Here is a 14165-nt window from a genome sequence, read left to right on the forward strand (position 1 = left end):
AGTTAATTATTTAGTGGAGAAAAAAAAAGTTACTGATGATGGGTGAAATAAACCACATTATGCTGGCTAACAAACATGTGATTTACTCCATCAGCACTCCAAATCTCCTAATGTGGACTTTGGCTTTTTCCATGCCTGATCTGATGTAGATATGTCACACATTCCTGTGCTTATGGTACACACACGCCACAAAAGATGAGACGGGTGAAGTGAGATAATAAAAATGATAGTAATATTGCATAAAAGGTGTTAAAGAAAACATTAAGGTGAGAGCAAGAGAGAAGCCGTAATTGTTGTTCGAGATTTTCAGGTTTGTCAACTCACTTGATCGCAGTTTGCAGTTAAATTAAAAACCAAGCTTCTGGTGTGGCTAAAGGGTATGTTGCTATGCTAACTTACGCTGCAGACCTAAGCTGATTTAAAGTAGGTTATGTTTGAGGTATGAAATCATCATCTACTGACCAATCAATTCTTTTTTTTTTTTTTTTTTTAAATGAAAATCTAATATTTATATACAGAATATTTATGTACAAATGCTGAAAAAGACATTTGAACAAGATGCACACCCAGTAAAATTTAAAAAAAAAAGAAAAGTCAGTTTTATCATGTGACTATCATGCTGTCATTTCTGCACAATGCACTTTACACCAGATCAAAATAAAACACTGTGAGGTCGTTCTAACCGGAAGCCCAGAGAGCTTCGACAATGCAGCACAATGCCCTGAAGCATCAGCATCAAAATATACTTCAAGTACCAAAAAGTACTCATTGTGCAGAATGCCCTATTTTTGAATAGCTGGACATTTAATTACTTTATCACCAGCTGTGACTACAGCTGATAATAAACCATGTTTCATAGGGATGTGACTACATTTAGAAATGTCATGCATTTTTAGGTATAAAGCAAAAGATGCAATGAAATAAATAAGCTATCACATATTAATCCAAATGAATTCACTGAAATACATCTGCACATTTCTGCAGCCTGACTTATTACACACGTGAACACAGTACACATTTGTTTACTGCAAGCTTGTTTCAGAGATGTGATGCAGTTAAATCTGTATGCGTCTGTTTCCTTGTAGTGTTAGTAGAGATGGTGAACCTGACACAATCCTGTGTTTGGTGTGAAGGAAACCAGTTAACAGCCGGTTTAGTAAAATTCTCTTGAACTCATGGAAAACTCATCGTCGTCTCGAAGTGAGCAGCTGAAGCGTCCCGTGTGATCAGAGGTCCTCGTCGTCCTCGCTCACCATGACGTCAAGCTCTTTGTCTTTCCGTACGACGCTCTCGGTGATGAACTCCTTGTGCTGCTCCTCCAGCTCACGCAGCTCCGCCTGCAGGCGCTCCAGGTGGAGCACTCGCCGGTTCCTCAGCAGCCGGCTGGGGAATGGGTTCATGTCGTTGAAGGCGATGCTGGTCAGCTTCCTGGCATTGGAGACGGTCTTTGTGAAGAAGCGTAGGTACTGGTAGATCTCCACGCTGTCGTGAATCTTCAGGATGTCGTCCTCTTTGTATTTGAACAGAGCCAGAGTGTATCTGAAGATCACCTGCAGCACAGACACGCATTTCATAACAGGACACTCACGCCACACAATTAATTGGAAACTTTGAGGAGGTGAGTCATAAAATTACTCTTTCAGTTGTGGTGCAGTTGGGCCCTTTACTCATTACAGCTCTGATCGATTTCCTTTTTTTTTTTTTTTTTTTTTGGCCTGTCCCGTTTGGCTCTTTTGCCATCAGAATTGTTGTCTAAAGGCAAAGAAAGATGCCCAACGGATTTACTTTACCAAACTGACCATCCCAGCCTTGCCGTAATGGTCCATTTGATTCACCTTTTATTGTTTATTTTATTTTCACTTACTGAATACGGGACAGACTTGACTGGGGGAAAGAAGGGGAGAAAGAAAGAGGGAAAGAGAAACAGCTGAGAAGAGGGACGGGGGAGAAGGGCAAAAGACAAAAACCAACAGAACGGGCAGAGAAAAAAAAATGCATATATCAATCACCTGGATCACCTGCTGAGAAAGAAAAAAGAAAGCAAGCAGAAGAGAACAAGAGTAATAGAATAAACAACATCACAATGATATATGGGAATATGACAGTAAATACTAAATGTTAAACATTATTGTGCAGCACATAAGATCAACAGAACACAGTGTGCTTTGAGGTAGGAGCCAAAAAGGGTGTAGTTTGTGGGTGTGATCACCCGTGTGTACACCTGTGAGCATGGACGCGCTTGTTTTTTGTTTTTTTAAAAGGTTCCTTCATGTAATGATCTGCTAGAGGGTGTGGGGGGGGCCACAGCCCCGTCCTCCAGGGCTTGAAGCAGGTGTGGAGGAGATCAAAACTCCAGACATCCAGAGGCCCCCAGAACACAAGAGACCAAGGAAGACCAACAGAGGGGCAGCTGCGCCACTGTCCCGGAAAGAGCTGAGGAGAGTCCCAGATGAGGGCTCACTCAGCAGCCGCGGAGCAGAAGCCAGGGGGAGTTGCAGTGACGCGCCCGTGAGCTCCGCCGGCAGCCAGCTGCGCCTGAGTGACCGAGCCCCAGGCCGAGAGGCCGGGGGCACCCCACCTCCGAAGTGGCCCGAGCGAGCCCCAGGCTCCAGGCCCCGATAAGCGGCCGCCAAGGAGTGAGCCGGTGTGTACCTGGACACAAAGAACCACCAACGCACCGATGTCTGAGGGGGTCCGCCACTGGCAGGGGAAGTGGTGGTAGGGGGAGATAGGCCTCCAAACCTTGGAGGGCCTGAGATGTCCCCAGAGAGGTGGCGCCTGACACCCAACCTGACATATAGACACAGACATACAGGCACACACAGATACAAACATCCATTCCCACCCTCATGCTCTCATATGCACTTACTCCACACTCAACCAACGTGGAGACAGACATAAAGAGACGTTGTACACACGATCACACTCCCCAAGCGTACTCTACAAACCGGGTCTAGGTGCCCCCGCCCCTGGAGGGGGGAACTGCACCCAGACCCAGGTGGTGTTTCCCTTTTCCCTGCGGTGGGGGGAGGCAGACCGCCCCGACTCCGCAGCAGCAGGATGGCTCCACACTCCAGACCGCAGTCGGACGGCCAGCTCCTCCTCCTAGCCCCCCTGCTCCAGCAGGTCGCAGAGAACGGGGGTGAGAGAAGACTCCAAACCTCCCTCCACCCGCTCATTGTAATGTTGATGCATGTGTGTTCTAAGGTGCATTTAAAACCCAGGAGGGCATGGAGCTACCTGCCAGAGAGCAGCAGGTAAGCGCATGGTCCCTCCTGCTAGCCCTCAATGTCTACGTGTATTTAAAATTGAGAGGTGGGCAACGATGCCAGGGGTGGGGTGTACACCCTGATGGTACTTTGGACTCCGTGTATCGTGCCCACCCCCAAGATCCTATATGTATGTGTAATGAGAGTGTGAGTAATGTGAATGTCTAAGTTGTGGGATAAAATTGAGGCAGAGGCAGCCAGAAGGGGACAGAGGGGGGGGGGGGGGGGTAGCCTCCTCTGCACCCTGGTGACATACCCCTACTCCAAGGCCCTGCATGTGTGGGTGGTTGTGGTGGAGCGGGAAGAGGGAGGCAGCTGGAGATGGGGAGGGAAGGAAGGGAGGGGCAAGTGACCTCTCCCTGGGGCCAGCTCCCCCGCTGACCCCAGTAGGCACCCCCATACTCCGCGACCCGCCAGGGAAAGGGGGCCCAGGCCCATCCAGACCGGGCCCAGTGCAGCAGCGCCGCCCGGCCCCACAGAGCCCGGGACAGTCCACCCAACCCCACCACAGAGAAAACTGCACCCACCCCACCATCCACTCATCTTCCAGACTACATAAGACAATAAACACCCAGGCTGAGATCTTCCTCCACCTCTCCTGTATCTCCCCCTCCTGCAGAGGAGCTCCTGAGGAGAGGAAAGCTCCTGCAAGATGTGACAATCTCCCCCACCAGTTGAAGAGCCCCCCAGGTGGCTCGACGCACCGGCGGCACCCTGCTCCAGGGCTGGGCCCCCATGCACCCACCCGCCCACAACCCCGGCAACACACCAACCAGGACCCAAGCCCCCGAGGCCCGGTCCGGGTCCCAGCCCAGAGACGGAGCGCCCCCAGAACCTCACGCCCATCCCGGACCCACCCAGGGGCAGCCAGGTTGCCAGGTCAGTAACCCACGTCCGTCAGCACAGACCCTCCCCTAGCCCCGCTGCACGCAGCCGCGAGGAAACAGTCACCGGAGAGCCAACAGAGCCCCTAACCGGACATGACCGCTACCCCGGGTTGAGCCCCCCAAGGAAGATGCCTCCGGGGAACCCCCCGACGCCCTAAGCCTGTCCCTACCCCCACACCAATCACAACAGTGAAGGCGGGACCAAACTATGACCCCCCACCCCCACTAGGTGATGGAGCTGATCAAAGGAGCCCAGAGCAATTGATCTGATGTGGTGGCAGAGGCTGTATCAAGACTAATGTAATCTAATAGATAATTTCTATATTGGTTAGAATTAAGATTATTTTTATTTTTCCAGTTCATGAGGACTGTTTTCTTGGCTATGCATAGGGCAGTGAAGATCATATGGGCTATATTCTTTTCTGAAGTGACATTATCTAAGCTGCCCAACAAACACACTAAGGGGGAAGTTGGAATGTTACATTTCAGACACTTCGATAAGTCTTCACATATCTCGCGCCAAAACTTCTGAACTGGTGGACAGAACCAAAGAGCGTGGATATAATTGTCCGGTGAATTGGTTTGGCAGTGTGAGCAGTTGTTGGTAGACGTAAAGCCCATCTTGAACATCCGATGACCTGTATAGTGTACTCTATGTAATATTTTGTATTGAATTAATTGAAGACTGGGATTTCTAATTAGATGAAAGGTTTTTAAGCAAATCTGAGACCAGAAGTTTAGGTCTAAGTTAACTGATAAATCCGCTTCCCATTTTGCAATAGGAAGTGATATTGATTCATCTGTTTTAGAAAGCATTCTGTATATTTTGGATAGTAATTTGGGGGGTTTAAGAGTAAGAAATTGAACCACACTTGGTGGTGTTTGTAGTTCAACTTGACCCGGTTTAAATTTCTTTTTTACTATGGATTTAATTTGTTGATATTCTAAAAATCTTTTCTTGTTGATCCCATATTGTGTAACTAGTCCGTCAAATGAAATAAATTCTGTTCCTTCTAGTATATGTTCTAAATATTTGATTCCTTTATCACTCCAATCTGAAAAGTTTATCATATTATTGTTTTGTAATATGTCAGGGTTGTTCCAGATAGGTGTACGTTTGCATGGGATTAATGAAGACGCTGTCAATTTTAGAAACTCCCACCATGCTGTCAGAGAAGAGCTGATGTTGATGCTTTTAAAGCATTCATGTCGTTGGATGTTTGAGCTGATAAATGGTAGGTCTGAGATCTCTAGATTATTGCAGAGTGCTTGTTCTACATCTAGCCAAGGTTCATCTAAGAGGGTGTGTTTTAGCCATCCTGAGATAAACTGAAGCCTGTTGGCTAAGAAGTAGTGCTGAAAGTTAGGCAGTTCTAGTCCTCCTTTATCCTTGGTCTTTTGTAGTGTTTTTAAGCTTATACGTGGGGGTTTATTTTTCCAAAGGAATTTGGACATACATGAATCTAGAGATCTGAACCAATCTTGTGGCGGTTTAGTTAGGATCATTGAGAATAAATAATTTATTTTTGGTAAGACCATCATTTTTATAGCGGCAACCCTTCCCATGAGTGATATGGGTAGACATTTCCATCTAGCCAGATCATCTTCTACCTTCTTTAAAAGTGGGATATGGTTTAATTTAGTTAGATCTGCAAGCTTGGGAGAAACATTAATACCTAAATATTTTATATTTCCCGATTGCAGTGGTGTAGAAGAGGAATTATGGAAGGAGCAATTAATCGGTAGGACTGTAGATTTTGACCAGTTAATTGAGTAATCTGATATTCTTGCAAAAGAGTTTATCAATTCAATCACCCCAGAGATATTGGTTTGTGAATTTTGGAGAAAGAGTAACACATCATCCGCATAAAGGCTGATTTTATGTTCCACGTTCTTGCATTTTATGCCCTTAATTACTGAATTCTGTCTAATTGCTGCTGCTAGTGGTTCAATAAAAATTGCTATTTCTATAAATCAAACTTAACAAGAAGCTGCCTCTACATGTAGACAGGCTCATTTTATGGTATGCACTCAGGTTTTAAGTACCATTTTTGACTGTGGCCTCTTGTGGACCAATCTTGTTGATGAACATTGCTCAAAGCAGCTTGAGTTTGCTGTGCCTGCTACCAGGCGATCACGCCAAAGCAGGTGGCCACGTTGTTAGATAAAATTGCTTTTCCAGTGCTAGAAATTCAATATTTTCTTTGGAAATTAGACAAGGGTTCTAACATTACTATGCAGAGTAAAGCTTGTTCACCAGCAGTAAAAATATTGTTAACTTTGTCAATGCTATTGAAAAATCTACAATATATATAGCTTTTAAATTTTTTAAAGGGTAAATGATGATCTGTTGCTTAATACAGCTCAAATACAGGCAACGTTTCTAACAGTATTTACCACCTTTTGTAAAGAGAAATGTCACATTTAAAAAAACAAAACCAGCCTTTTTTTTTGGCCTCACAGTATACCAATACCATGAAACCACAGGAAGCAAACTCTAAATAAGAAATGAAAAACACAGTGCCTGTTCTCATTCCCATGTTGGCCATATCTTCCATCTCACAGATAGCAAGAAGTTGTGCTTTGCATGAGTGCCATCATGCACAAGGTTACGGCAGCAGTGAGATGGGACTTTCGCTTCCAACTCATTACATATGCATGCTTGTAAAGAACCCCTTGGCGTCACATTTAAAAATTTACATAGTGTTTTTTTTTTATAAAGTTAATATTGTGAAGATGCATATTTAACCAAAATTAATTAACAACAGTTAATTATTTAGTGGAGAAAAAAAAAGTTACTGACGATGGGTGAAATAAACCACATTATGCTGGCTAACAAACATGTGATTTACTCCATCAGCACTCCAAATCTCCTAATGTGGACTTTGGCTTTTTCCATGCCTGATCTGATGTAGATATGTCACACATTCCTGTGCTTATGGTACACACACGCCACAAAAGATGAGACGGGTGAAGTGAGATAATAAAAATGATAGTAATATTGCATAAAAGGTGTTAAAGAAAACATTAAGGTGAGAGCAAGAGAGAAGCCGTAATTGTTGTTCGAGATTTTCAGGTTTGTCAACTCACTTGATCGCAGTTTGCAGTTAAATTAAAAACCAAGCTTCTGGTGTGGCTAAAGGGTATGTTGCTATGCTAACTTACGCTGCAGACCTAAGCTGATTTAAAGTAGGTTATGTTTGAGGTATGAAATCATCATCTACTGACCAATCAATTCTACCAAAAATGACGTCAGCTTTCCTGGAAGTTGCCTCGTAGCTCTGTGCACATGTACTGTTTCCCTGATAAGCATCATTAATAAATACTGATTCTTAGATGCAACTTTATTCCTTGATTCTTTCGAGTTCCAAAAATGTTATTTTTCTATAAGCATTCATATATGATCCTAAAATATAGCACCTATTTGTACCTGTGCACCTTAAAACAAAGGAGCTAAGTCTACATTTGAATTCAGTTTTTCCATTTCTTTATTCTCACTGTGTAAAACACCTCTGTGGCTGAAGCTGAAGGAATAAAACGGACATATAAACATTAACTTCACGGAATAGCAATCGTAAAATTCTCTAATTCTCATTAAATGAAACCACATCATCATCAAATCCTTCACTAGTCATGTTATGAGTTTTGTTAACCTACATAATCAGCTTTCTTTCCTGGCTTCAAATAGGTTAGACTTTATTAATATGGTAGCTCTTTTACAGTCTTTTTGACCACACACATTCATACAGTGCTTTAAATACTGTGAGCTCTCACACACTCAGCACTGATTTATCTACGCTCTGTGTTGCCGTTTCGTGTCGTTAACCTCTTAATATTTTTCAAATATCATCTTTTATCTTCCTTTTTAAGATCAGCTGCTCTGTTGCCTGTTGTCTTTGACTGGTCATATATATTGCCAACGCCACACCTTTCATGTGAATGTGCTCGTAGCTAGATTGATATTGCAAGTGGTAGGCCAGGGTATTTATTACTGGCCTAACCTGTAAGGTAAGGCATCGAGTCCATTTGTCTGCAGGACCACTGGCTTATTTGATGCCCTGCAATAAGAAAATACTTCACTTTACCAAGTGACAAAGTAAAAGCTTCATATTTACCTGGAAGTTTCTTTTTGCCATATAGGCAAGGAGTTGAATAACATCTTGAAATAGCTCCTGGACCTATTTCAGAGTCTAATTCTGAGTTAAACTCATGGATTTCACAATGGCTTTATGGAAAAACACCTTATTAGTAAGGCTTAAGCTGCATGTTCAGCCAATATCTCAAACAACATCACAATCAATATACTTGAAATTGAAAGTAAACACGTCCTCATTCCTCCACACCGATGGTCTAATGAACAACACGATGTGCCAGGAAACATACATTATCTACCAACCTAAAACAAACAAAAACAGCACGATGTATTGTGATGAGAAAAAACTGACTACATATAACTGTTTGTTTACAAGACACAAAAATCCACAGGCTAATTTAAAGATGCCATCTGCTCTCACAGTACGGAAAATATCATTAAAATGCCTTTACATCATTCCACACTCCAGACTAGACAGGCAGAAACCATTCCTACAAACCTGGCTACAAAATTCATTGTGATAAAAACTCCACACCTTATTTCCACAAGTTAACCAAATTTCCAGCTGAGCGTGAACACAGATTAAAAATAAATAAATAAGTAAAACCCCAATTGATTTTCTTCCTGTGGAGTACACAGACCCAAGATTAACCCACTCACCAGGAATTCATTCCCCCAGCTTATCAAACAGAACATTCAGCCCTCTTAAAACAAACCGAACCCTAAGATGCCGAAGAAAAACAGTCCTTTCGCTTTCAGACTGACAATGAGAGGGCAAAAGACGAAAAGAGAGAGACCTGCCACATCGATCGTCGAGTGGCCTCATGTTTCTTTCCTCTCTGCTATCTGTCTTCTGTTAATGATAACACACCCAGAGTGACAAGCATGGATGCAACAGTGACCATGCTGGCTTCAGTCTGCTAACCAGCAGGACTGGAGTTGGGGCTTCATTCCCACTGTTATGCTATGTAAAAGAGACTGCAAAATAATGACAAACCGCCCACAGAAATACACCAACACAGAGACAGGTGTGTGTTTTGAGTTTGATTTCGGTGCTTTCAGAGAAAGTTAGCAACAGTGATATAAAATAGGTCACATCGGTGGCAAAGAACAAAACCAAAACCTCACATTACAAATTGACATTTTGAGCAATCCCACACATTTACAAACATGCACACTGTTCTAACCTAACAGAGAAAAAAAACAAACCCCTTGTACCAAATCACTGTGACTCAGCACAATGTGAGAACATGTAGTGCAACCGTATGCAAAGTCAGTGAAAGATGAAGTTGTAAAGATGTTGACGGAGGACGTCATCACCCCAACTTTGTTTGGCAAGGGCGTCTCTTCCCTCTGACTTGGGAGAGACACCACTCAATAAAGCTGGATGGCAATCTGGAGCCTAAATTGAGCCACGTCTCGGCTTCTGACAAGATGAATTCACTTAATAATGAGAGCAGTTGGGATTTATGTATGACGTCGAGGTGAGCCCCATCTCTCGTTGGCCACGGGCTCTTAATTTCAGACAAATCCATTGACTCACGCCCTCTCTGTGGATGTAGCACCTTTTCACTCTTGTCTGCACTGCACTGCCAGGAAATGCAGTTTCTCCAATGAAGCCTGTCCTGCTCTATATTTGCAGATCAGGGTGAGAAGGCCGTGTTGCCAAGAAGACAAGACCGTGGAAGAAATATTTGGACAGCTGTGACAGAGAAATACCTCTGTTGTGTTTTCACTTACAAACTTTTCAGCTCTTTCCAAGTAGGGGAAAAGTGGAGCAATAGAATACACGTTTGCTTCTTTGCTAAATATATTCAAACGTTGATTATACCTTCAGGAAATACTTTTTGGCCTTGATAATACTGTGTTCTTGTCCCTAAAATGGATGCTTTTCCTCCCAAGGGAGTTGCTTCTGAATATAGCCAAATGCTTTTTATGCACATACCCGACACATTTGAGGCACAAAGCTGCTTCCTAACAGGTGGATGGGGCCCTGTAATGAATTGCAACATGAAAGTGACGGACCGCAAGATGAATGAAATCCTGAAAATACATCTGCTTTTTGGTCATCTAATACTCAATACCTTCACGTTTTTATATCTAAAAACATATATATATATATTGAAAATTCTTATGTTGACCAGGTCACAATCCATTGACATTTATAAATCACCTAAGGCGGTGTCCAAGGACACTGGCAGTGGACACTTGGATCCTATTGGTTGCAGGGTGAAGCCCATGTGGAGGCTTTTGCCAGTGTATGCTGCATAACCTTGGTTGGAATAGGAGTTTAAGGGTTTTGCTGTGTTCCTGAAGTCATTACTGAGCAGTTTTCAGAAACATACTTTCCATTAAACTGTTATGGTCTGGGGATTTTGCCTTTTCCCTGCTTTCACATGGAGATAGACAGGCTCTGCCCTGGACTCCACCTACTGGTTTCCCACTTGTTGGTGGAGACACCTGTTCCTCATTTGTTCATCACTCACCAGTACTTAAGGACCAGCTCAAGCTTGTTGTTGAAAGTGGTTGTGGTAATCAGCGTCTCTTATGATGGTTAAAAGCTCCTTGTGTTTCTCTCTGCCTCTCAGCAACCTGCTGCGTCACCTGAAGGACTCTTCCTGTGCAAATAGCTTCTCAAATTCTGAGCTGATTCTCTCCTGCAGAAAGAGCAGTTGTGAATTCACTTACCTCCAGACACTCACCGGTCTGCCCACCCTCTACTGTTTTCTTCTTGGAAAATTCCTGACCAGTCAGCCTTCTCGCTGCCTCAAAAGCAAAATAAATTCTCAACATAAGTCTTTCTCTTTGACAGAAACCTGCTCCTGTTTAGTGAACTAAACCTCACCTGTGGTCACCTCTGCTGCAGCTCACCCTTGGTTTATTCAAGTGACTTTGCAAAATAAATATTTCCGAGCCACACACTGAATGTGTTTTTTGGGTTTTGATTCAGAGTCCACAAAAAAACCTTTTCTCTCCTTTGGTTTTCACTTCGCAGTATTTTCCAGTGGATACTAAAAATTCACTTTACCTCTCGATGTTTCTAATGTTGTGGATCGACTTTGTATTTTAAAGATGTAAAGCTTAACAATTAATACCATATGACCCCGACAGAGCACTTTATTCTCAGACTGCAGGCTTATTCGTGGTTACTAGGATATTTAAAAGTAGAATGAGAAGTGGAGGCTTCAGCCTGTCATCTGTGAAAACAGCTCCCAGTTTAGATTTGGGAGGCAGACACCCTCTCTACTTTTAAGATTAGGCTGAAAACTTGTATTATTGTAGGGTTTTATATAACGATATAAAGAGCCTTGAGGTGATTGTTGTGATTTTGTGCTGTATAAAAACAACTGAATTTCATTGAACAATTCTGCTTTCTTTGAGCAATATTTTTTAATCAAGTGGTTAGAGCTTTCACATAACATGCCCACATGTGTTGACTCTAATGCTACACTGAAGGCTACATCACTGCTGATGTGCACGTATTTAAAAATGCTGCAACGTGTCAGGGCCATGGAGACCAGCTGTTTCTGGCTGCTTGCGTTTTTTTGTGTCCTGGTGCTAGCAGCCATTGTTCAGAGTGAAGACCCCATTAAAGAACTGGAATTAAACCACAGATGGTTAATACCTTTCAGGAATACATGAACGGCAGAACCACTTTCACAGCAAAGCCTCTGGGCGATGCTGCACCCAGTATAAAAGTCAACAAAAGAGTATAAAGTAATAGCATGACGATAGATAGTGATGCAGCAGTGACACAATGCAAAACAGAGCTGACCTGAATGTAATCCCCAGTGTTACAAGTTCTGATGGTTAAATCCAGTATGTTCATATTATAATGACTATATTAAAAACATGAAGTGGTATAATGATGTAGGATACTGTCACAATGCTGGGAGTGGACCCAAATGCAGGACTCTGGAGACTGATGATAAACTCAAAAAGGCGGCTTCACTGCTATACACAGAACACAAAGGGAGGATTGACAATGATGTGATAATTAACAAATGGAAACTGAAGACTTAAATACACTCATGAGATGAGGGGAGAGTGGAGATACCCGGGGAACACGGCTGAACAGAATCCAACTAATAAACCAAGGGAAGCAAAACTGAACAAAATGCACACAAGACGAGAGACTATCAAAGTAAAACAGGAAGCACAACACTTAGACAGAGACCCAGACTTAGGATGTACAAACTTGGCAGGACTAACTGACTAACTGGGGAGAACAAGGCTCACTCTGGTCTCTCAGGGAAACCAGACAACCACAGACAGGGAACACAAATGATAATTAAATATTACAAAATGTAGAAGATTAACTATAATATAAATTGGCTACAAATGTAATATAATAAATGCCTAAAGACCCTAGAAACAAAGACCGCATGCATTTTTTTACTTTTGTTTGTGCAGGCATATTGGTACCAAAACGAGCAATATCAAAGCAATGACAAAGCTTTGGGATGCTGAGCACAATAATTGCATCAGGACATTGTCTGCCAAAAAGTTGTTACAGCAAATTCCTTTGCTGAAACACAAAGTGTCCTTTTCACGATTCAATTTGTGCAGGGTAAAGATTTTAATTAATAAGCTTTAGAGGTGTTTGCAGTTGTTCATTTTCACTTTGATAAAATCATCTGTTCGTGAGCTCAACTCTTTCTGTTTAGCTGAAACAATTTACCAAAAAGAACTAAATACGTTTAGTCCTCCAAAAACCATTTCTTCGAGAGATGTTTGTGGGAACGACTTAAAAACAAGATTTCACCTTTTGTGTTCAACAACAAAAACATATTGCCAGATGTGTTTTGGGTTTTTTTTTGCCTGACTTTAAGAAAAGATATTAATATTGAAGGTGGAGAGGAGCAGGCTGTCAGGGCACAGCAGGGTTCTTCAGTCATTACTGCAGCCCGGCCAGACGGTGTTGGTGTTTACTGTGAGCAGAGCAGCTTCTTAGTCATATCATTGCCCAGCAGGCTCATTTCCTCCACAACTTCACCCCATGCTGGTTTAAAGCAAAGCTTTGTGCTGGATATAAGTCATGCAGTGGAAGGCAAAGGCACAGTGCAAAGTGTTCCTGCATTCATGTCTTAGGAACATGATTAACAAATGCTGTAACTATCTAGTGTTTCATTACAAACACATGATGGATCGGAGTTCTGTTGAAGACTGCAGATGAAAGCTGCAGTTCTTTTTGGCCTATCTAAGTGCAGCTCACCCTGCCTTAACCATTTGTAAATGAGTTCTCGCTCACAAAGGAAGGCTGCCCGGCTGCTCCTCCTCGCTCCACTGGCCCCTGGACTCGCCACTCAAAGCCTACTTTTTCCATTTTCCAATGCAGCCAGGAGCCAGCTGGCTTTATTGGAGTTTTTAAAAGCTATAGCCTCAAACATTCATCATCTGTCTCAACACATTCTAGACAGTTTCATTTTTTCTCTCTGCCTCACTTCATCTTCATCCCCCCCCCCCTCTCATTGCTGTAGACACTTTCTCTCGTTTTTGAAACTTCTTTCCCGTTGCCCCGGTCTTCCTTTCCCCCCCTTAATCCTTCAACTTATCCCCAGAGCTTATTCCAGTGGTTCAGTTTGGCCTGGCTTTTTTTTTTTAAACCACTCTCTCATACAATCAACACTGCCAACACAAATGCTAGTTTCAGCCATATTAAATTCTGCTCCTGCTTCCTTCTTTCACACAGAAACAAAGTCCTCAGAGGATTGGGGGCCTGCTCTCATCTACTTAGATTTAATTTAGGTTTCACAAAATGATACAAACACATTCTGCTGTCTGACTCATGTCGAATGAAAGACCTGAGACTGGAGAGAGTGGCCTCAATTTTCTTCTTGTGCTTTATTATTATTCTGCTGGCAGCGTGTCCCAGGGCAAGGTTGTGGTCAGCGGATCTCTGCGGTTCTCCTGCTA

At 42.9% G+C, this 14165-nt stretch overlaps 1 pseudogene; it reads right to left on the reverse strand.

The window, feature by feature from the left end:
* Positions 1 to 892: 892 nt before the first annotated feature.
* LOC146652436 (TBC1 domain family member 2A pseudogene) lies at positions 893 to 1652 on the reverse strand (annotated as a pseudogene).
* Positions 1653 to 14165: the final 12513 nt, after the last annotated feature.

The sequence above is a fragment of the Rhamphochromis longiceps genome, linkage group LG15 (assembly GCF_057381845.1).
Source record: "Rhamphochromis longiceps isolate RC_006_pf linkage group LG15, R_longiceps_female_GT1.1, whole genome shotgun sequence".
In the NCBI taxonomy this organism is placed as follows: domain Eukaryota; kingdom Metazoa; phylum Chordata; class Actinopteri; order Cichliformes; family Cichlidae; genus Rhamphochromis; species Rhamphochromis longiceps.